The following is a 26,551-nucleotide window of genomic DNA, read 5'->3' on the forward strand; positions in this document are numbered from 1 at the left end:
CCATCAAACCATATATATGGCCCAACCCCATTATAGAGTAGCTTAGCTATTAAACATAAAATTGTCAAAATGAAAAATGATATTTTAATGGTACTTGTCATTTGCTTTCAACTTAAACAAGGATGACAACATCCATAAAAGCGAATCTCTAAAACAGTTGGACTAACGAACATTAACATTTGTAGAGTGTAAGAACTGAATAATCACAATATAAAATAATGAAAGTTGAAGATTGTCAAAGTAAATTTGTCGAAAAACTTCTTAAATACAGGATATTGTTTAAGGACATGCTTAGATATTATTTCAGGGCATGCTTACATTTTAAAACTTGATTAGGATTTATGCATCGCTTATAATATTGTATTTTGTTGTTATATGAATCAGTATTCCAAAAATCAGAAAAATCGGATAATTTCATCTCATAAAAATTAGTTGTTAAAAAGGTTAAAAATCAACATGTTAAAAATGGACGTACTGACATTCTAGTAACAAGTATAGAGTTGCTCTGGTTTCTAAAATGTACCTAACTACTACAGGAATCATCATGCAAAGTTTGGAATCGATAGGACAATTCTAACCTGTTTAAATTAACAAAAAGAGCTAACTGTCTGTGACGTACAGACGGACGGATGGACGGACCGACCCTAATTATAGAAAAGCATCGCTTTTAATAAAATATGTTTAAATATTAATAGACAACTTTTATTATTAAATACAACAGGACAGTCATTAGTACATGACATGATATGTGCGGAGAATAAATAGTTATTTATTGCATCGTATTATATACAGCTTTCCGCAAATATTAAAATACAAAGATAAAATTAAAATCTGTTTAGTTAGCCCCGAGATGTCAAATGCCCGGACTAACAAAACTGTTATTAATTTTATGAATTTCATTTTATTACTCATGGAAAAATTTCTGTATAACGATGCTACATGTGATTTTTCAGTATGGCTGAGAACTGGTTCTAATTCAGAGGATGGTTTCGAAACCATATTGGAATAAATGTTCTGAATTGTAAAAGTAACAGGATGTCCATTAGGGTGGGTCGATTTTGGACATTTTTTTTCTGAGGCCAAAGCGGGGATCTGCACTCAATTTATATAGATATAATACACCTCTGGATGATTTAAAATTTATCCTAAGTCTTAAAACCGCTGACGACCAGACATTCAATTGAATAGCTATTTGTAAATGGGAGTCAAAAATTTATTGAATCAGAACTATGGCTTCATGGTGCTCCCTGGAAATGCCTTGAGGAGCTGAGTCAGGAACTTTTGTCCGTTTCAAAAAATCTCGTTCCTAGCCTGAGAAAATCTAAAAAACCTCTACAAATTGGACAATTCTCAATAAACCTTAAAAAAATTTGGTTTTTTAGTGATTTCTAAGGCTAGGAAGGAGATATTTTGAAACGGACAAAAGTTCCTGATTCAGCTCCTCAAGGCCTTTCCAGGGAGCACCATGAAGCCATAGTTTTGATTCAAAATTTTTTTGAATGTCGTCTTTGCATACTAATAAGTAATGAATTATATTTTTAAGTGGTCGTGTTCTAAAACTCAATTTTTTAAAATTCTTTTTCGGTCAGAAATGTTTTTAAGGTTAATTTTATCTGTTGCATATCCCCGCTTTGTCTAATTCCGATATGAACCCACCCTAATGTCCATCTGTCGGTCATAAAGGATCTCGAAATTGTCTGAATATACTTATTCCTAGGACAATAAAGTACAATATTATAAGCAAAGCAACTCTGCAATCAAGTCCTAAAAATGTAAGTATGTCCATAAACATTATCCTGTATTAACAAGTTTTTCATCAAATTTACTCACAATTTTGCTTTGACTCTTATTCAATTATATTTTGATTATTCTGTTCTGACACTATACAAGCTTCGATTTTATGGATGTTGTCATCCTTGTTCCATAGTGTAGCCTCGAGTATCCGCTGGGTTATATGAAAAATCATGTTTAGCATTGTATTACAGACAATTTTCCAGGAATATTAAAATCAAAATCTTTAATTTAATTAAAGTTTTGCTAGCTTCGGCACCTCGGAACTAACAAATCTAGTTTTAATTTTATCATATTTCATTATACTATCCGCGGAAAGCTGTCTATAATACGATGCGATTACTAACTATTCCAGATATGCTTGTAATATAAGATCTCTATGAAAATGTATTTACTATTTCTATTTCTTAGTGGAAGCATTGAACAAATATCAACACAGGTAAATAATTGCCGGGGCCTTCCCCTTAAAATACCTAGCGTGCACAGGAATCCCCATAGTTCCTTATTTTTTTTCTGTATGACTAAACCCTGCGGGGCCTTTAACTGCGATGCTCTAACCTTACTGCCTTACATTTTACTGTTGTTTTTGCCTAAATTATTGATTTTCGCTGCGATACTTTTATACAATATCTTATTTTTTTATGATTGGTCAGTTAGTATTTCCAATTGTTTTAAATCCTGGCATAATGTAAGAGTTAGGTACAATTAAAAGCGTAGCAACTAAGATAGTTAGTATGTTTATTAAATAAAAAAAAAATTTTATTGGATTTTATTTACCCCATCACCTCCTCTACGAATTGACCAATAACTGACAGTGGAAATAGCATATGGATGTTGTCATCCTTGTTTATTTAGGAAATACTGAAGAATCAAACCAAACAGAATTTAAAGTGTTCAGGCGTGTTTTGTATTGATTTGTCTAGCTACAGTAGGCTTGACCTACCCAGTGTACCTACTAGGGTAAGTTATAATTTAATTAAAATTCCCCCAAAATAATAATAAAACAAGGATGACAACATCCAAAAGTAGCGAAGCACAAAAAATCGTGGATGGGACTGACTGTCATTGTTGTTTTCTTTCAAACGACGGGAAATTTAATTTTGATATCTTTAACTGAAAAAATTTTGAAAATCGGACTAAAAACACCAAAGGTATGGGGGAAAATGTAAAAATATAAAATAGCCAAAAACCTACAAAAAGGCAGTCTGACCTTCATAATTGTTTTCTTCAAACGACGGGAAATTTGATTTTGATATCTTTAACTGAAAAAATTTTGAAAATCGGACCATAAACACCAAAGATATGGGGGAGAATGTGAAAAATTAAAAAATAGCCTAAAACCTGCTAAAAAGGCGTCCGACCCCCATTGGTGTTTTATAGTTAACTGTGATTCTTAATGATGGGAATGTTGTCAAAATAATTCAGCATTCTATCTTTTATAGGAGCTGAGTAAATCCTATTTCCCCCATAGCGTTACGGACTGACGGACAGACAAAGTTAATTATAGAGTAGCTTCGCTACTAAAAAAAACCATGATCATAAAAATCGGTTGGGTATAAGTAAGTCTGATTACCATTTTCTCTTTATTTCATAAAAAAAAAACATTTTTGCCTTGATTTAACTTTATATGAAATTGGTTTATCCCTAATGCTAGGGGCGTCTCTGCTAATAATGAATATTTTTATACACAATACTGTTTAAGGACATACTGACGTTTTTAGGAATTGATCATAAAGATGCTTCGCTTATGACATTGTACCTTTTTGTAACAGGAATCAGTTTTAAAGAACAGATGAATAGGATAATTTTAACATACAAATTTTTTTTCAGAAAATCTAAAACAATCTACTTGTTTTAAATAAAAGTACGGACTTTATGGTAACAATTATAGAGTTGATACGTACGAACGGATCGACCCTTATTATAAAAAGGTTCTCTTTTAAATATCATACTCATGTTTGCTGTATGCATTCATATATTTGGAATAATACAATTATTACAGAATGAGATATATTAAAATAAAATTATTACTTTTTTTTGGTTCAATACCTTAAACTCACGAGTGGAACACAAAACCCAAGCACCCCATTAAAACTTTCGAATTTATTTGTACAATCTTCAAGGAGATCTAGCCCTGCGGGGATCTCTAACGCATTATGTAGCCTAACCCAAAGTACGATTTTAAAAATTGGGGTCATGTGAAGAAAACGAAGTTGCGGGTTTCGTCATATTTTCACAGTAGCTTTTCTCCTATTTCTAGCCCCTGCAAGGGGGCTCTAACCCTGCGGGGCTAATTGCCTAACCCTGCGGGGCAATCACCTAACTTAACCTAACCTAACCTACCTAAAATAGCCTTTTAAACGCTATTGTCAAAAATGACGAAACCCACAACTTTGTTTCCTTTACATGACCCAAAAATGTTTTAAATTTCGCTTATGGATTTATATAATACCCTAGTAGTTTTTACCCCTTTTCGGTCAGATTAGAAATCCACAGTCACTAGATTTCAGATTTAAATCTGTCTCAATATGACTCTTTGTTACCAAAGTTCAGATATGACAAAATTTGACCAAAGTTCAGATTTCAATCTGAAATTTAGTGACATTATGTCAGGTTATTTTCTCATTTTTGGCAATGCAAACAAATCTGACACAATATCACCAAAAGTCATATATGACATTTAGTGACATAGAGTCAGAGTTTGGGAAATTACCTAATCTGACACATTATTGCCAAAAGTCATATATGACATTTAGTGAAATAGAGTCAGAGTTGATAAAATTACCTAATCTGACACAATATCACTAAAAGTCATATATGACATTTAGTGACATAGAGTCAGAGTTGGAGAAATTACCTAATCTGACACATTATCCCTAAAAGTCATATATGACATTTAGTGACATAAAGTCAGAGTTGGGGAAATTACCTAATCTGACACATTATTGCCAAAAGTCATATATGATATTTAGTGAAATAGAGTCAGAGATGAGAAAATTACCTAATCTGACACAATATCACTAAAAGTCATATATGACATTTAGTGACATAGAGTCAGAGTTGGGGAAATTACCTAATCTGACACAATATCACTAAAAATCATATATGACATTTAGTGACATAGAGTCAGAGTTGAGGAAATTACCTAATCTGACACAATATCACTAAAAGTCATATATGACATTTAGTGACATAGAGTCAGAGTTAGGGAAATTACCTAATCTGACACAATATCACTAAAAGTCATATATGACATTTAGTGACATAGAGTCAGAGTTGAGAAAACTACCTAATCTGACACATTATTGCCAAAAGTCATATATGACATTTAGTGAAATAGAGTCAGAGTTGAGAAAATTACCTAATCTGACACAATATCACTAAAAGTCATATATGACATTTAGTGACATAGAGTCAGAGTTGGGGAAATTACCTAATCTGACACAATATCACTAAAAGTCATATATGACATTTAGTGTCATAGAGTCAGAGTTGGGGAAATTACCTAATCTGACACAATATCACTAAAAGTCATATATGACATTTAGTGAAATAGAGTCAGAGTTGAGAAAATTACCTAATCTGACACAATATCAATAAAAGTCATATCTGACATTTAGTGACATAGAGTCAGAGTTGGGGAAATTACCTAATCTGACACAATATCACTAAAAGTCATATATGACATTTAGTGACATAAAGTCAGAGTTGGGGAAATTACCTAATATGACACAATATCACTAAAAGTCATATATGACATTTAGTGACATAGAGTCAGAGTTAGTGAAATTACCTAATCTGACACATTATTGCCTAAAGTCATATATGACATTTAGTGAAATAGAGTCAGAGTTGAGGAAATTACCATATATAACACATTGTTACCAAAAGTCATATATGACATTTAGTGATTTAGGGTCAGAGGTGAGAAAACTACCTAATCTGACACATTGTTACCATAAATCATATATGACATGTATTGACATATAGTCAGAGTTGAGAAACTACACAATCTGACACATTGTTACCAAAAGTCATATATGACATTTAGTGAGATAGAGTCAGAGTTGGGGAAATTACCTAATCTAACACATTGTTATCAGAATTCATATATGACATTTAGTGACATAGAGTCAGAGTTGGGGCAATCACCATATCTGACACATTGTTACCAAAAGTCATATATGACATTTAGTGAAATAGAGTCAGAGTTGAGAAAATTATCTAATCTGACACATTGTTGCCAAAAGTCAGATATGACATTTAGTGACATAGAGTCAGAGTTGGGGAAATTACCTAATCTGACACATTGTTACCAGAATTCATATATGACATTTAGTGACATAGAGTCAGAGTTGGGGAAATTACCTAATCTGACACATTTTTACTAAAAGTCAGATATGACATTTAGTGACAGAGAGTCAGATTTGGGGAAATTACCTAATCTGACACAATATCACCAAAAGTCACATATGGCATTTAGTGACATAGAGTCAGAGTTGAGGAAATTACCCAATCTGACACACTGTTACCAAAAGTCATATATGACATTTAGTGACATAGTCAGAGTTGATGAAATTACCCAATCTGACACATTGTTACCAAAAGTCATATATGACATTTAGTGACATAGAGTCAGAGTTGGGGAAATTACCTAATCTGACACATTGTTACCAAAAGTCATATATGACATTTAGTGACATAGAGACAGAGTTGGGGAAATTACCTAATCTGACACAATATTACCAAAAGTCATATATGACATTTAGTGACATAGAGTCAGAGTTGAGGAAATTACCAAATCTGACACATTATCCCTAAAAGTCATATATGACATTTAGTGACATAAAGTCAGAGTTGGGGAAATTACCTAATCTGACACATTATTGCCAAAAGTCATATATGATATTTAGTGAAATAGAGTCAGAGATGAGAAAATTACCTAATCTGACACAATATCACTAAAAGTCATATATGACATTTAGTGACATAGAGTCAGAGTTGGGGAAATTACCTAATCTGACACAATATCACTAAAAATCATATATGACATTTAGTGACATAGAGTCAGAGTTGAGGAAATTACCTAATCTGACACAATATCACTAAAAGTCATATATGACATTTAGTGACATAGAGTCAGAGTTAGGGAAATTACCTAATCTGACACAATATCACTAAAAGTCATATATGACATTTAGTGACATAGAGTCAGAGTTGAGAAAACTACCTAATCTGACACATTATTGCCAAAAGTCATATATGACATTTAGTGAAATAGAGTCAGAGTTGAGAAAATTACCTAATCTGACACAATATCACTAAAAGTCATATATGACATTTAGTGACATAGAGTCAGAGTTGGGGAAATTACCTAATCTGACACAATATCACTAAAAGTCATATATGACATTTAGTGTCATAGAGTCAGAGTTGGGGAAATTACCTAATCTGACACAATATCACTAAAAGTCATATATGACATTTAGTGAAATAGAGTCAGAGTTGAGAAAATTACCTAATCTGACACAATATCAATAAAAGTCATATCTGACATTTAGTGACATAGAGTCAGAGTTGGGGAAATTACCTAATCTGACACAATATCACTAAAAGTCATATATGACATTTAGTGACATAAAGTCAGAGTTGGGGAAATTACCTAATATGACACAATATCACTAAAAGTCATATATGACATTTAGTGACATAGAGTCAGAGTTAGTGAAATTACCTAATCTGACACATTATTGCCTAAAGTCATATATGACATTTAGTGAAATAGAGTCAGAGTTGAGGAAATTACCATATATAACACATTGTTACCAAAAGTCATATATGACATTTAGTGATTTAGGGTCAGAGGTGAGAAAACTACCTAATCTGACACATTGTTACCATAAATCATATATGACATGTATTGACATATAGTCAGAGTTGAGAAACTACACAATCTGACACATTGTTACCAAAAGTCATATATGACATTTAGTGAGATAGAGTCAGAGTTGGGGAAATTACCTAATCTGACACATTGTTATCAGAATTCATATATGACATTTAGTGACATAGAGTCAGAGTTGGGGCAATCACCATATCTGACACATTGTTACCAAAAGTCATATATGACATTTAGTGAAATAGAGTCAGAGTTGAGAAAATTATCTAATCTGACACATTGTTGCCAAAAGTCAGATATGACATTTAGTGACATAGAGTCAGAGTTGGGGAAATTACCTAATCTGACACATTGTTACCAGAATTCATATATGACATTTAGTGACATAGAGTCAGAGTTGGGGAAATTACCTAATCTGACACATTTTTACTAAAAGTCAGATATGACATTTAGTGACAGAGAGTCAGATTTGGGGAAATTACCTAATCTGACACAATATCACCAAAAGTCACATATGGCATTTAGTGACATAGAGTCAGAGTTGAGGAAATTACCCAATCTGACACACTGTTACCAAAAGTCATATATGACATTTAGTGACATAGTCAGAGTTGATGAAATTACCCAATCTGACACATTGTTACCAAAAGTCATATATGACATTTAGTGACATAGAGTCAGAGTTGGGGAAATTACCTAATCTGACACATTGTTACCAAAAGTCATATATGACATTTAGTGACATAGAGACAGAGTTGGGGAAATTACCTAATCTGACACAATATTACCAAAAGTCATATATGACATTTAGTGACATAGAGTCAGAGTTGAGGAAATTACCAAATCTGACACATTTTTACCAAATGTCATATATGACATTTAGTGTCATAGAGTCAGAATTGTGCAAATTATCTAATCTGACACATTGTTACCAAAAATCATATATGACATCTAGTGACATAGAGTCAGATTTGAGAAAATGACCTAATCTGACAAATTGTAACCAGAATTCATATATGACATTTAGTGACATAGAGTCAGAGTTGGGGAAATTACCTAATCTGACACATTGTTACCAGAATTCATATATGCATTTAGTGACATAGAGTCAGAGTTCAGGAAATTGCCTAATCTGACACATTGTTATCAGAATTCATATATGACATTTAGTGACATAGAGTCAGAGTTGGGGAAATTACCTAAGTTGGAGGCATTGTTCCTCAGATGCCACATTCTAAACGAAAATAAAATTTCCAGATGGTTTTTAGTCCAGCAATGGATTTATAATTTCTTGAATGAAACAAGACTTTTATATTCTCAATTAAAGTGAAACTCCCAGCCCAGCGGACTAAAATAATGATACCATCCATCCACCTCCTTTATCCCATCCCTTCTTTACTTGATAAATGAACTGACCAGTAATGAATAGCCTACAATGATGACAATTTATTCCCTGGCATAATATTCACGTATATTTCATATCCATTAGTCTAGCTAGAATTCACGGCGTCTAAAGCACAAAGTGTATTGCATTTGCTAGCTTTTATTTTTTGTACAACGTAATAATACAAGAGACATTAAAAAAGACTGCAGCTTTGTTAGGCACATTACTTGTAGAGTTTGGGCAAAAATCAAATTACTGTTAGAAATCTTTTTAAGATATCTTACATAACAAACACACAAATTTTAACTTTAATGATATGATGTTTTTAATAGGAAATAATTTTAAATGTTAAAATTTAGTGACATGGAGTCAGAGTTAAGGAAATTATCTAATTTGACACATTATTCTAACTTTGCTGTTAAAACATATATTATGGTATACATAAAAAGTTTCCATAATTGACATATAACAATCATATCATTGGTCATTTTTTACTTCAACTAAATCTTTTAGATTTAAAGCCCAGTTATCAATAGAACTTTAGAGGTCAATACACAAATTTTAACTTTAATGATATGATGTTTTTAATAGGAAATAATTTTAAATGTTAAAATTTAGTGACATGAAGTCAGAGTTGAGGAAATTATCTAATTTGACACATTGTTGCTAAAACCAATTTAGTGTTTTGGCTATAGGTGCCGCCGTTTTCGGTTAAAGAAACCTGTTTTTTTTATGTTTTAAAACACACACACTACAAAAAAAGAACATATAAAAATTGGGTAATACATATCAAAAAACGAGCATAAAAATATTCGAGGACACATATAGAGATTACTAGGGTATACTGATTAGGGTGGCTCAATAATAATAAATCATAAAAAAATATTTAATGGTTGAAAAGTTAAAACCGGGTAATAAAACCAAAACCGAGCAGGGTTTTAAAACTGTTGGGCATTTATGGCCATGCCGAACCGGGTCATATAGGGCATAAAAAACAATAAAAAAATCATATAAAAAATAATAATTTGAATAAAACGAATTCACAAATAGATGTACTTGTCAATAAACATTAGATTTCGTGAAAAAAATCAGCGACTTTACTATAAAAACAAAAAAGTTAGAAGGGGTATTTAGAATTCACCAAAATTTTCGTGGTTTTCAAACTTTGTTGAGCTATACTGGCAAACGGAAGTAAGCAAAACTGCCTGCTCCAGGGGGAAATGAAACCCAGGGTAGTAGAGGGGGGATTCATACTGAGAATGATGGAATTTGAAGACTGGAAACCGTTTTTTTTAAACATTTTCTGGAACCGGGTGGAACCAGGTTTTAATACCCGGTTCATCACTAATTGGTTAATAACGGACAGGCAAACGAACAAATTATACAGAAGCCTTGCTACTTAAAAGGGTATTTTGTCAGTTTGTTTGATCAAGATTTTTAGCTATGTGTCTTTAATTTAGCTATTGTCTTTTATTTATAGCAATGAAGGTCCTCATTGATTAATTTATAGAGAAGCTACTCTATAATACATTTTATCCACCAGTTGATCAGTGAGTAAATGTGATTTTCTCGGCTGCTGGTTATATACAGGGTGGGGCAAATAAGACCGGACAAATTTTAACTTCTAAACAAATGAACATAAAATCGTCAATTTTAAAGATTTTATTGAATTTTAAAATCTGGCAAGCAAAATAGTTATATGACTATTAGACTATTTAATAAAATCGCCGCCAGCCTCTATCACCGTCTTCACCCGCCCCCTGAACCGCCCGCAGATCCTGGTCACCATGTCCCTGTCCAAGCTGGCGAATTTCTCCTTGATGGTGGTTATGAGGGAGGTCTTTGTTGTATAGGCACGTCTATTGGTGAATGCTTCAAAGTAGCCCCAGGCCCAAAAGTCCATTAAATTAAGATAGGGCTGCTGGGAGGCCCCATTTCCTTAGGAAGGTGAGTAACCGCAGGATCCAAATTCACGCAACTTTAACGCTACCCTATGACATGGAGGCTCTTATTTGGACCACAGTTAAGCTGGAACGACGTTCTATACCTTTTCGGAAATGGCATGAAGATTCAGCTAGGGTTGTCAGCGCAATTCATAGTCTAAAATGAGTTTTTAAGTTCCATATGGGTCTCTAACGTCGAGAACCGAGAAATTTTCACGATTTCACACAATTACGATGCTATAAATAACTATTCTAGTATGGTTTCCAAACCGATTAATATCCAATGGATTGGAACCGGTTCTAAGCCATACTTTAAAATCATATATAGCATCGTATTAAAGACAATTTTCCATGATTATTGAACTAAAAACAATAAAATTAATGTTCTGTTTTTCTAGCATGAGCCTTAGGCCCCCTTGAGCCCACAAAACTGGATTTAATACGATGCTATATATGATTTTAAAGTATGGCTTAGAACCGGTTCCAATCCATTGGATATTAATCGGTTTGGAAACCATACTGGAATAGTTATTTATAGCATCGTATTATAGTTAAATATGGGATCGTATTTTAGACAGCTTTCATTTAACCCTTAACGGTTGGGGGGGGGGACGTTGGACGCCCCCACCCCTCCGGTTTTTTCTATCTCATTTTCTGTGTCTGAAAGATAAAGAGCCCAGACTTTTCAAGTATGGGTATGACTATAATACGATGCAATGAATAACTATTCCTTATGGCTTCCAAACCAATTTATATCCGCTGGATTAGAACCGATTCTAAGCCATACTGAAAAAGTCATGTATAGCATTTGAATTATTTTTTGATCAAATAAATAAATTTTCCAGTATTCTAAACCGATTAATATCCACTTGATTAAAACCGGTTCTCAGCCATAATGAAAAATCATGTATAGCATCAAATTGAAATAATTTTCCAACGAACATTAAAATAAAAACCATATAATTAGTACCAGTTTTGTTAGCCCGAGCCTAAAAAAATGGTTTTAATTTCATAATTTTTCATTTTATATCCGCGGACAGCTGTCTATAATACAATGCGATAATACCTATTCCTTATGGCTTCCAAACCAATTTGTATCCGCTGGGTAAGAACCGGTTCTAAGCCGTACTAAAAAGTATAGCATTGTATTACAGACATTTTCCCATGATTACTAAAATCAAAGAATAATGTCAGTTGTTTATAATACGATACGATAAATATCTATTCCAATATAGCTTCTAAACCGATTTATATCTGCTGGATTAGAACCGGCTCTACGCAATACTGAAAAATCATGTTTAGCTTCGTATTACAGGCAAATTTCCACAATTATTAAAATAAAAATCGTAAAATTAATGTTAAATTTTTTTAGCACGGGCCTTAGGCACCTCAGGGTCCACAAAACTGGTTTTATTTGTATATTTTTTTTCATTCTAAATAACCGTGGAAAGCTGTCTATAATACGATACAATAAATATCTATTCCAGTATGACTTTTAAACCGTCGGGTCAGTAATTAATAGCTCTTCATTATTAATTTAAGCATGTTAGAATTGTCCTATAAATTTCAAACTATGAATTTCCAGCCAAAAAATTGCTGATCAACAGTGCAGTTACTCTTTAATTTATTTGCCTTGTGGCCTTTCTTGAATGTAATTAAATATCTAGGTTTACAATCAAAATATTATGCTGATTTTATTCTAAAGGGGGATAAAATCTTTTTATAGTTTTTAGTCTTTTAAAATCAAGGCCCGATGAACGGCCAGAGGGATGGGTAGATATTTCAAATATTTCAGGCAGGGAGTGGACATTGGGCTGTTTATTACACTAGCCCCCAAAGTCTTATAATAACGTTTTCTTTTTCTTTGATTTCTTGGGGATTTTTATTAAATTTTGATTGGTTGGTTCATTTAGTTGAGTGTCCAAACGTTTCAACCACTAATCGTAATCTAAAGACGGGGTTATTTTGTCTATCTTTATTGGGGATGAACATCAATTTATCGGCGATTGTCTTAGCCCTTGACATCCCTGAAATTAAAGAGTATATAAACAAGGATGACAACATCCATAAGTAGCGAAGCAAAAAATCATGGATGGGAATAAGTACAAGTAAATATAAAGTGTATTTATTAAAATCAAGAATAGATTTGTAAATTGGACCATAAACACTGAAGATATGGAGAAAAATGTGAAAAATATAGAAATAGCCTAAAACCTGCTAAAATGCGGCCCGACCGCCATTGATGTTTTTTAGTCAATTGTGCTCCTTAATGATAGGAATGTTGTCAAAAAATTTCACCATTCTATCTTTTATAGGAGCTGAGTAAATCCCATTTCCCCCATAGCGTTACGGACGGACTGACGGACGGACTGACGGACAAAGTGAATTATAGAGAAGCTTAAAAAGATATCTCAATCACATTAATGTCTTATCCCTTTAGATCCCTGATAATAATTGAATTTCTCTCTGATGTATGTATTGCCTTTCATCTTAAATGGGGGTAGCGAATGTAAAAAGGGAGGCATATAACGCTAGCGGCTAGTATTGGCTTGACCTGCAAAGCGTGAACTTTGAAGCTTGTGATATGTGTTTTGTTTAAACTAAAAGTTAATTTTAACAGATATGTTAAAACAAAGTTGTTAATTGATTTATTTGCAGTTACATGAAAGATATTTTAGCAATAATAATCTCGACATTGTATGATCAATATAATGAATAAGTTTTGAATATAAAAATGTCGTGATTTTTAATGCTAAATCATAAATCACCATTTCACCAAAGATCAAAAATAATAATAAACAAACAAATTAAAAAGAAATCAAAGTGCAATTTTTGAAGAATCCTAAGGTTAGAATTGTATTACTTTGTTAAAATTTGTTTTATTTAATACTTATATTTGCGGTAATTTTTATATTATAACATGATACCAACCCAAACATTTAGTTTAGAAAGGTATAGTTATGAGGAAATGGGACGAGTATTACCAGATTAAATTCGTAACCATGGAGAAGGGGGGTCGGGGAGGGGGGGGGGGGGCTTGTTAAGAACCTGGTATTATAAGAAATAAATATAAAACTGGTTCTACAATGCATCTGAACGCATTATATGATTAAAACTAGCTCTGAGATGCCAAAGACGCCGGCTAACAAAACTGGTTTTAATATTATGATTATACATTTTTATATTTGTAAAAAACTGGATATAATACGCTATGATACATGATTTTTAAGTATGGTTGAGAACCGGTTCTAATCCACTGGATATTAATCGGTTATGAAGCCATATTGGAAAATATTTTATGTGCCATTGTCTTTCCCCTACCTTAAACATAAACTATTAGATAAATAAGTAAATTAGATAAAGTCACAAATCTTAAAATTTAAATCAAACCTTTTCTAGTTTGAAGGTAGACCCGTTCAATTGTAACATTTTACTCTGATAAATTTTTAGACAAATTAAAATAACCATATTCATTTAATGCAAAATTGTTTAAAATCGTATCCCTGATTTATAACCTCCCAAAAAAAATAAAGTATAAAGGTAAGTTTAGATTATCTGCAATAAATGTGTTTTAATATTAGGTTAGGTTTTCACATTATTTGTGACCATTTGACAATATGCATTTATTATAATTATTTCTGCAGAGACAAACATTCTAAAAGCTAAAAGTTAAACTTTCAATAAGAATGTATATTATTAACAAGTTTGATTATGTCATGTAAAGGTAACAAGATGTCTATGTGTCTGTCTTTGTGTACCGAAGGATCTCCCAAACCACTTCACTGATATGATTTTTCTTTAAAGTGAAGCTTCTCATAAGTCCTATTTGGGACTACACCCTCCCTCTATTATATAAAGAAGTAATGTTTTTAAAAGCGAAGCTTTTCTATAATTAGGGTCGGTCCGTCCGTCCGTCTGTACGTCCGTCACAGAGAGTTAGCTCTTTTCGTTAATATAAACAGGTTATAATTGTCCTATCGATTCTAAACTTTGCATGATGATTTATGTAGTAGTTAGGCACAGTTTAGAAAGCGTAGCAACTCTATAATCAATACCAGAATGTCCGTACGTCCATTTAAAACATGTCGATTTTTAACTTTTTTGATAACAAATTTTTGTATGTTAAAATTATTTGATTCTTCTGATTTTTTGAAAACTGATTCCTATTACAACAAGGTATAATGTTATAAGCAAAGCATCTCTATAAACAAGTACCAAAAATGTAAGTATGTCCTTAAACAGTATCATAAATTTATTCAGTATTGCAACAAATTTACTTAAATATTGTTTGTACTGATGCATTAATATTCTGCTGATTTAGTTCTGACAATCTACAAATGTTAATGTTCGTTTGTTCTTCCATTTCAGAGCTTTGCTTTTATGCATGTTGTCATCCTTGTTTTATCTGTAGAATAAGACTTCTAAAGCTACTTAACCCATCGAGTTCTCTATTTTTGGAAAACTTTATATTAGTCCTGCGATGGTTTTATACTATTTTCTTCCCTTCCCTAGCTCCTAAATGTTAGGTTCGCAATCGCTGGTATATTTTAAAGTTTAAAGTAATTAAAAGACAAGAAAATAAGTTTGTTTCTTAATTTGCATATACCTTAAATAAATATAAACTAGCGGCTTCGCCCCTAGCCTCTAGGGACTTTGCCCCATGAGGTAGTTTTAAAAAAATATAAAATATAAAAAATTCTGGTGCTGCGAACCATACTCTCCCCCCCCCCCCAATTTTTTTTGGGGGGGGGATTTCATTTCTTTTTTTTTTTTTTTTGGGGGGGGGGGGGGGTTGGGGGTGTCCCACCCCCCCTAGAAAATAACTTAAAACCACCACAGGACCAATAGGTATACACCCTGAAGAGTAGAATCCGATCGGTTCTGTGGTTACCGAGATCTTAAGCTTCAGACGGACGGACGGACAGACAGACATCAAGCTACTTTGTATTATTGATATCAAACAATTTACTACAAACATTATTTTTTTCTTCTCATTAATCTATCCCTACCCAACTTAGATTTTCTATTAAAACAAATCAAACTAAGAGCAAAGTACGAATTTAACAAGAAAAACATTTTCTATCAATAATTTTAATCTACAAAAAGGGTAACTTTGTCAGGGATCTTAAGGGATAAGACAATCATAATTGATAAACAAAATTACCATTTCTGAAGATTAACTTTTAGTTGAAACCTTTGAAGCTTTTAAAGTAACCAATAAAAATCAAATAAAAGTACCTAAAGTTTTAATAAAACGAATAGATAAACGTGATTTTAAAACTTTAAGTTGTGTAATTGACAGCCTAAATTTCCCTCTAATATCATAATATACCGTCCATTGTCTTATCCCCTATGATCCCTGGATAAACATTGTTTGTGGAAAGGGAGTTTAAATTGAATCTCTAATATCCCTGGCAATTAGATTGTCGATAATATGTCAGCCAAGAGTATCATTTTAAGAGCTATATAGTCGACGACATTAATCATTTAAATCGTAAGGAGAAAAGTTTAAATCGATAGGACAATTATATCATGACTAAACTAACCTAAAGAGCTATCCGTTATGGAAGTTCGGACGCACAGACCTGAATTATAGAAAAGCCTCCCTTATAAAATTTTTATTAATGCAAAGATACTCTACTATTCAGTGAGGGAGGGGACATTGTGCTAGTCCCCAAAGTTTAACAATAACGTTTTTTTTATTCCTTGACTTAACAGCTTTGGGGACTTTTATAGATTTTTATTGTAATCTAATTGTAATTCTAATCTACAGAAGCGAAGATAAACAAATATCCTTGGTAAACTGCCTATAATTAATACTATAAATAATCCACCTAATTTTAAAAAAACTTCTAAACATTTAAAGTGACCTTTTTTATTCGAGGTCATCTGTAAATATATGTATTTATGGATAGGACTATGGATAATACATTTATATACCCCTTCTAAATTATATAATTATTGGTTAAAACGTTTGGACACTGCTAGTATATTACTTGACTAATCAAAGTTTAATAAAAGTGTTGGGGAAACGAATAGAAATTGTGCTATAAATTTTTTATATTTTTGTAACAAGGAAAAAGGCTAAAATTTATGCTAGTACCCAAAGTTATTTTTGTTGACTCAGACACTTTTTTTCTTAACTAGCAGAGTCTAAATTTTTCAACCAATAATTTTATTCTAAAGTAGGGTTGAAATGTTTGGAAACTGCTAGTATATTATTTGACTAATGAAAATTTAATAAAAGTACCAAAAGTGTTGAGGGAATGAATAAGAAAGCGTACTACAAAATTTTGATATTATTGTAATAAGGAGGGAGGGGACATTGGACTTTAAATTATGCTGGTACCCAAAGTAATCTACCGTATTTGGATGTTTTTTTTCTAAACTGGTACATTTAAAACTTTTTAACCAATAAATTCATTCTACGGTAGTATATCTTGTTTATCATCATTGGGGAAATGAATAAATGTATTGTCATTGACCTATCCCTTAAATTCCTGTTAAAACTTTATGAGATGCATACAAGGGTAGGAGGGGACATTTAACTGTTTATTGAACTAGTCCCCAAAGGTTTTTAATAACGTTTTCTCATTCACTGGCACAATAACTTTGTGGGCTTTTATTAATTAGTAATTGGTTGGTTTATTGTTCGAGTGTCCTAATGTTTTAACCACTAATTATAATCTACAGAAGGGGTAATTTTGTGTATCATCATTTGGGACTTATGAGCATCAATTTTTCGGCCATTGTCTTATCCCTGAAAAAATACATTTAAATTCCTAAAATCAAAGGATACAGTATTGGATCAATACTAGTTAAATTATTCTGTCTTTCTGCCATAACAATATACTAGCAGCTACGCTACTAGAGGCCAGCGGGAAGTCAACCCTACCATTTTTAGCTATAGTTTTTTAAAAAATTGAGGGGGGGGAGGAGTTATTTTTTTAGATGGGCATTTCTCTTGGGATAGTATTGGTACCTTCCCCCAAATTAGTTATAAACACTTCCAGGACCTCTGAGAATCTAAACTTTAACAAACAGACTGAAAGGTACATAGTTGGAGATCCTTTTACTTTAATATTAGAACTAGTAACTACGCCCCTAGAAGACTCTAAAATATTCTTCTTCTTTTTTTGGGGGGGGGGGGGGGGGTGGGGCTTTTTTTATTTAAAGTTAGGAGATACTATCCTCCCAAATATTTAAGATTCTTCCCTAGACCTAAAACTATTCACTGCAAAGTGTAACCATATCCGTTTTTGAGATCCTTCGCTACCCTAGTGTAAAAATATAATTTACAGTCAAATATCCTCTCTCTCCCCAAAGTTTTTTTTCTCTGTCCACATTATATTTACTTTGTTGGCTTAAAATCTTTGGATATTCTTTAAAAATATTGATTGGGTTTAAAATACCAACAGTATCAAAACTTATTTGTTAGTAGAAGAGTAGGTTGCGCTAAAAATCTGTAAAGGTTGTGAGTAGTTTTAAGTAAGAAACAGTAGTAGAATGATAAAAATTTATGTTAACTTAAAAAAAATTGTGTATAGTTCTTTTCAATAAGAAATACATCAGGGGCGTCCAAGCTTTTTTTTTTGGGGGGGGTAAAAAATTTTAGGGGGGGGGTAATTCGTGTTTGGGGGGGGTAAAATAGCGCGCGAAGCACGCTGAAATTTTTTTTTACCCCCCCCAAAATTTTTACCCCGGGGGTAAAATTTGATTGGGGGGGGTAATTACCCCCCCTAAAGTCTGTTGGGGGGGGTAAATACTCCCCCCAAATCTGTTGGGGGGGGGGTAATTACCCCCCCCAAACTAATTTACCCCGAGGGTAAAATTTTTGGGGGGGGTAATTTAATTATGTAAAAAAAGCACCTACCTAATCTATTAAGTTAATAAGTATTATTATAGGTCAATCCTTTGAGTGGTTTTAGGCTATTTTTCTCCTCCCTTTTTACCCTTTAGAAAACACGAGTTCTTAGATGATAAGGGCGCCACTACTATCTATAATACAAAGTAGAACGATGTCTGTCTGTCTGTCTGTCCGTCTGTCCGTCTGTCTGTCCGTCTGAAGCTTAAGATCTCAGTAACCACTGAACCGATTGGGCTCTACTCTTCAGGGAATATACCTACTGGTCCTGTGATGGTTTTAGGCTATTTTCTTTGGGGGTGGGACACCACCAACCCCCCAAAAAATGAAAAATACCCCCCCCAAAAAAATTTTTTTTTTACTTTTTCTTTTTAAATCTAAAATACGAAAAATTAGGTTGATAAAACCTCTTGGGGCACAGCCCCTAGAGGCTAGGGGCGAAGCCGCTAGTTCAATTATATAGTAGTATCTCATTCTTTAGAACATAAAAATAAAATAATTAACTCACTAACCAATGAACTAATATGATTATACTTTAAAGTGAAGCGTCTTATAGGTCCTGGTAAGTTTTATAACTAGTTTTGAGACACCCTGACATCCTCCCAAAAAAAATCGCCTATAGAAATTCTTTTTCATTATTTAATGAAATATTTAATTTAGTTAGGTATCTATTTTATGGAATCTTCAGTGCTTTACAATTACATCATAGATCCCCAGGATGGTTTTAGCCCTTATAAAGGCCCAAGCAAATAAAACATGATCAAACTATTAAATTTTTTGTTATCATGGTTAAGAACTGTTTTAACTGGTTGGACTATATTGGGGTATAGTCCCTTTTGTGGCAATGCTCTTTAAGGGGCGTTTCTTCGTTTTTTTCACACAAACTTCTCTCCTATTTCTAGCCCCTGCGGGGGGCCAATTGCTTAACCATGTGGGGCAATCACCTAAACCAATATAACCTATCCTAAAATAAACTATCAAAAGCCATTTAGGATATACTTTTCATTAACTATTAGGAGACCAAACGAGGAACATAAAATATATTACACCTCAAGGCTTGAGTCACACTATGACTTTTTTTAGGGGGGGGGGGGGGGAAGGCGGGGATTACTTCCTCCCCCCCCCAAAAAAAATTTTCAGTAAAATTTTTTTTTAAGAACATTCAATTTGGGGGGGGTAAATACCCCCCCAAAAAAATTTTTTTAAAGAACATTTATTTTGGGGGGGTAATTACCCCCCCCAAAATGGTTTGGGGGGGTAAATACCCCCCCCAAAATCGTTGGGGGTGCCTACGGCACCCCCAAGATAGGGGTAATTTTTTTTGGGGGGGGGTATTGTTCACAAAATTTTGGGGGTGCCTACGGCACCCCCAAAATCGTTTGGGGGTGCCAAATGGCCCATTACCCCCCCCCTTGGACGCCTATGAAATACATATATTTCATAAATATTATTGGTTTTCTACTACTATTTTTAAGCCTTAAAACTCTCATCTTTACGGATTTTTAGCACAACCTATTCCTTCCTTTATCATCTATTGTCTGATCCTGGTTCCTAGTGAAACTAATATTTAGTTCATACAGAAAACAAGAATACAAATCCAATAAAGATGGACACCATGAAAAATAGACAGATGGAAAGACAAACAGACAGACATATATAATTATAGACAAACAGACAGACAGACTGACTTACAGAAATACAGACAGACAGACACAAAGATAGACAGAGAACTTTCAACAGACAGACAGATAATCAAATGGACAGATAGATACACAAATAGATAGACAGCCATACAAAAGGATAATCAAATAGACAGACAGGTTTTAAGCCAGACAGGTTTTAAGACAGACAGTCAGACATATGAAGAAATAGACAGACTTACATATATGGTCTGACAGATGGTAAGACAAACAGACTGACTCACATGCATTTGGTCAGATAGCTGGTAAGACAAACAGACTGACTGACATCCATATGGTCAGATAGCTGGTAAGACAGACAGACAGAATGTCATACATATGGTCAGACAGACTGACATATGAACAAACTGACAGATAAAGAGACAGAAGGGACAGAAAAAGTGAACATACAGACTGAACGTATAAAAAAAATTTCAATTTGTAAAAGTTATAAATACAGAAAAACAAGACAGAAGGACAGTTATAGATGGACAGAAAGATATACAGACAAACAGACATATGGACAGAAAAACATATACATAGACATATTGACAGACAAACAGGCAGAGATACAGACTGGCAGCCAGATGAGCTAACAGATTTACAGAAAGGGGAAAGACAGATTGATAGACAACCAGACCATTGACAGAAGGACAGACAGAGTGACATTCATATATTTAGACAGATGTACAGACTGACAGAAAGACAGACATACATAGGCGGACATAAGACAGCCAGAGGGTCAGATATGATGGACAGGCAGATATAAAGACATACTTATAAAGGCAGACATGAGACAGTCATAGGGACAGACTGAAAGTTTTAAAAAATTTCATAAATAAATATGGATTAGCATTAAAAAGATATAGAAACTACTTCAAAATATGTAAATCTTAATCTTTTCTACATTTACAAAAACAAACAAAAAAATGGTGTATTTTCTTTGTTGGTTAGTTTTCTAATTTCAGATATATTATTATTATTTAGTTTAATAAATTGTTTAGTTAATGTTAGCTAATATTCAAAGATGTCTAATTAATAGTATTTAATTTTTCCTTATTTTTTTGCATCAAAGGTGTAGTTGCACTAATTGCATTTAAACTTGAATTTTGTGAACTGCTTATTTTTCATGTTTAATAGTTCATTTATAGGACATATATTTGAAATAATTTCAATTTTCTACCATGTAGTTTTAAAAATATCAAGACTTGAAAATCATATTTTTTGGATATATGCAACATACTGTCCTGCTTTCACAAAAACAGTATTTGGGTGGTGCCTAATTGATTGTTATTTATTTTAATACAAAATTATACATGTTAGATGGTATTTTTGTTACTTATGCTAGCCATCATACTGTTTAAATGCACTTCATGCAACTATACCTTTAAATATTATTTGATGATATGTAATTATTTCTAATTAGTTTTTCTATTGCCAAAAAAATAATTAACCACAAAATTTTAGAATCACTTCAATGTCAGGTTGTTGATAATTTTTTTTGTCTGATGTTGAAGTGGTTTTGAAAATCATAAAACTACATTAAAACATTTTTGATGCAGCCAACACACAAACAAAGAAATGAGAAACCAAGAAAAAGATAATTTTGACAATTTTCAATAGAATAACTTAATTAAAAGATTGTCCAATAAAAAAATCTTTTATGATAGTTACTTCTGTTGACCCATTTGCACAACTAGTACAACCGAATTTTTTGAAGAGTACCATCACTTAATTTTATAGTTGTTATATATATTGTGTAATTAATATTGTATTTTGTAGAATTTATTGCTATCATTTTTTTTTATAAAGAGTATGACTATTTATCATTATGAGTCAGATTAGAGTATGAATTTTAATGACAAACTGTCATATTCTAACCTGTCTTTTGATAATCTGAAATTTAGTAACAAACAGTCATATTCTAACCTGACTGTTTGTCACTCAAAGTCAGTTTAGAGTATGAATGTTTGTCACTAAAAGTCAGTTTAGAGTATGACTGTTTGTCACTAAAAGTCAGTATAGAGTATGACTGTTTGTCATCAAATGTCAGATTAGAGTATGACTGTTTGTCATCAAATATCAGATTAGAGTATGACTGTTTGTCACCATATGTCAGATTAGAGTATGACTGTTTGTCATCAAATGTCAGACTAGAGTATGACTGTTTGTCTTCAAACGTCAGTTTAGAGTATGACTGTTTGTCTTCAAATGTCAGATTAGAATATGACTGTTTGTCATCATATGTCAGATTAGAGTATGACTGTTTGTCACTAAAAGTCAGACTTGAGTATGACTGTTTCCCATCAAATGTCAGATTAGAGTAAGACTGTTTCTCATCAAATGTCAGATTAGAGTATGACTGTTTGTCACTAAAAGTCAGTATAGAGTATGACTGTTTGTCATCAAATGTCAGATTAGAGTATGACTGTTTGTCATCAAATATCAGATTAGAGTATGACTGTTTGTCATCAAATGTCAGATAAGAGTATGACTGTTTGTCATCAAATGTCAGATTACAGTATGACTGTTTGTCATCAAATTTCAGATTAGAGTATGACTTTTTGTCACTAAAAGTCAGATAAGAGTATGACTGTTTACCATCAAATGTCAGATTAGAGTATGACTGTTTGTCTGCAAATGTCAGATAAGAGTATGACTGTTTGTCATCAAATGTCAGATTAGAGTATGACTGTTTGTCATCATATGTCAGATTAGAGTATGACTGTTTGTCACTAAAAGTCAGTTAGGAGTATGACCATTTGTCATCAAATGCCAGATTAGAATATGATTGTTTGTCTGCAAATGTCAGATTAGAGTATGACTGTTTGTCATCAAATGTCAGATTAGAGTATGACTGTTTGTCATCAAATGTCAGATTAGAGTATGACTGTTTGTCATCAAATGTCAGATTACAGTATGACTGTTTGTCATCATATGTCAGATTAGAGTATGACTGTTTGTCACTAAAAGTCAGTTAGAAGTATGACCATTTGTCATCAAATGCCAGATTAGAATATGATTGTTTGTCATCAAAAGTCAGATTAGAGTATGACTGTTTGTCTTCAAATGTCAGATTAGAGTATGACTGTTTGTCATCAAATGTCAGATTTCAGTATGACTGTTTGTCATCAAATGTCAGATTACAGTATGATTGTTTGTCATCAAATGTCAGATTACAGTATGACTGTTTGTCATCAAATGTCAGATTACAGTATGACTGTTTGTCATCAAATGTCAGATTAGAGTATGACTGTTTGTCATCAATTGTCAGATTAGAGTATGACTGTTTGTCATCAAATGTCAGGTTAGAGTATGACTGTTTGTCATCAAATGTCAGATAAGGGATTAACTGGGCAAATTTTGAGGGTCAATTTAATCACAGATTACGATCTTAATCACCTGAACTTTGCTCACATTGAGTCAGATTCGTCAGATTATAATCTGAAATCCCCCCTGACAGATTAAAAATTTGGCGGCAAATCCTGAGTAATCTGAGTTTTAGTACCTTTTTGCGCAAAAACACAGGTTTTGTCAGATTACAATCTGAGGAAATGTAATCAAATGTCAGAGTTGATTGATGAGGGGCGGGCAGATTAAAACCTGAGGAAAACCTGTCAAAACTCAGATTAGACAAGGTTTTGTCACTACTTGTCAGATTTAAAAACTACTAGGGATAGGAATACATAAATATAAGTAAGTTTATAAATCATTTCAAAACTATGTGTACTGTAATATTTACCAGAGATCTAAAGGGATAAGACAATGGCCTATAAACTGATCTACATCCCCAATAAAGACACACAAAATTACTTCTTCTGTATATTGAAATTTTTGGTTGAAACGTTTGAACACTCAACTTTATAAACGAACTAATCAAAATTCAGTAAAAGTCGACTAGTGTATTAAACAGCCCATTGTCCCCTCTCTCTCTGAATATTTACTGTATTTAGCTGAGCAACTACATAAATCAAACATTTTTTTACTGTTTAAATTTAAAATTGTTTTAATATGTATTAAATGCACAAAAATGCAATTAGACGAAATTACCCTTAGTTTGGGTAAAGTCCCTTTCGTGACAACGCATCTTAAAGAGCGTTTTGTCGTATTTCCACAAGAGTTTTTGATAGGTTATTTTAGGTTTGGTTATGTTATGTTATGTTAGGTGATTACCCCGCAGGGATAGAGCCCCCCGCAGGGGCTAGAAATAGGAGAAAACCTACTATTGAAATACGAAACACGACCCTTAAGAGGCGTTGTCACGAAAGGAACTATACCCTTTATTTTTAACATGCAATTACAAAGCATTTGGTCCATTAGTTTTTTATATGCTTGCACATGTATTTTGCCATTACTATGTTAAAAATGCTTATAAAACAGACCTTTTTCGACTAAAGCTGTCTAGGTCATGCATATAAGTATGAAAATAAAATAAAGGACGTCAGAGGGGGCGAAAGGGCCGCCCCCCCCCCCAAAAAAAAAAAAAAAAGTCCTAGCTGCATTTTACTGAGTAGCGCCTTTTTTTGGACAAGGCATTCCCCCTATTTTTTATATTAGTGTCGCTCATCTGACATACAAAACATTAGGTACAACTTTTAACATCTTAACAAGATTCGAATCCATCACCTGTCAAACGGCGAGCGGGTGCGACTGTATTATAATAACTTTTCTTTTAGGGTATCAAAACCGATTAATATCCACTGGATTAGAACGGTTCTCTGCCATACTGAGAAATCATGTATAGCATTGTATTACAGACAATTTTCTATTAATGATAAAATAAAAGCAAAAAATTAATACCAGTATTGATAGCCCGGGCCTTCTGCCCCTCGGCGCTAACAAAATGGTTTTAATCTTTTTGATATCCGCGTAAAGCTGTCTATAATACGATGCAATAAATAATAATTATTATATTTTAGGTGAATATTGATTTTGATGTATCACAAATTATAGAAGTAAATGATAAACTATTTACAGTTACTTTTAGTGCTTACTTCAGGAAAGACGTGCCAAAATGTAGGGGGGCTCTGTATTCAACGGGGCTAGAAAAAAAGCTCAAAGACTTGAATCTAAAATAAAATAGCCTAAAACCATCGTGGGACCCATGTAATGCTTACCTGAAATAGAGAACCCAATCATTTTAGTAGTTATTAAAATTTTAAGCTTCAGACAAAATAACTTACTACTTTATATTATACTAGCGGCTTCGCCCCTAGCCTCTAGGGGTTTTGCCCCAAGAGATTATAAAAAAAAGTTAAGGTGAAATTCGTAAAAAAAAATAGAAAGGACCAAGAATATCTCCTACAAAAAAAAAGGGGGGTGGTTTTTTAGTTTTTTGGTGGGTTGGGGGTGTCCCACCCCCCCAGGAAAATAGGTTAAAACCATCACAGGACCAATAGGTATAATCCCTGAAAAGAAGAGCCCGATCGGTTCATCGGTTACTGAGATCTTAAGCTTCAGACGGACAGACAGACATCGTTCTACTTTGTATTATAGACTAGCGGCTACGCCCCTAGAGGCCTCTAGAAGCAACCCCAACACAAACACACATACAAACATCCTGTTACTTTATTATAATAGATAGTCAATGTGAAACAATATTTTTATATTTAGAAATATATCAATGCTTAGTAGCATGTGCAGGATTTTTCATGTGAGGAGTAAACTAAAAAGCAGTGAAAAAAGGGAAGGCAAGCCTTTAAAATTTTTAATTTTAATGGGGCTCTTGTCTTATGTAATATTTATTTTTGTAAACTTTTGGGTAAGATAGTAATCCTTACTTAAAAGTCAGAGCGAAGGACCTCACCAACTGCTAAACTTATCTGGTTCTCCTTTACAGTGAATCTGTTTTAAAAAAACGGTTTAAAACTATTTTGATATAGGGTACCATCCCAAGACAAATCGCCCCTAGAACCCCCTTTCTCAACCCCAATTTTTTTTTCTTTTCCCCCTTACCCCTCATTTATCTCTAAATAGCACGCCCACGATTTT

The 26,551-nt window shown here is 33.1% G+C and overlaps 1 long non-coding RNA gene across 1 annotated transcript; it reads left to right on the plus strand.

Annotated features, from left to right (window-relative positions):
• Positions 1-2,144: 2,144 nt before the first annotated feature.
• LOC145332523 (uncharacterized) lies at positions 2,145-25,559 on the plus strand. The gene is made up of 3 exons (XR_013884195.1): positions 2,145-2,230; positions 2,647-2,751; positions 25,480-25,559. It is a non-coding gene; the product is annotated as an uncharacterized LOC145332523 (long non-coding RNA).
• The last annotated feature ends 992 nt before the right edge of the window (positions 25,560-26,551 follow it).

Source organism: Acartia tonsa, chromosome 11, assembly GCF_053477335.1.
Source record: "Acartia tonsa isolate MP-2025a chromosome 11, ASM5347733v1, whole genome shotgun sequence".
NCBI lineage: Eukaryota > Metazoa > Arthropoda > Copepoda > Calanoida > Acartiidae > Acartia > Acartia tonsa.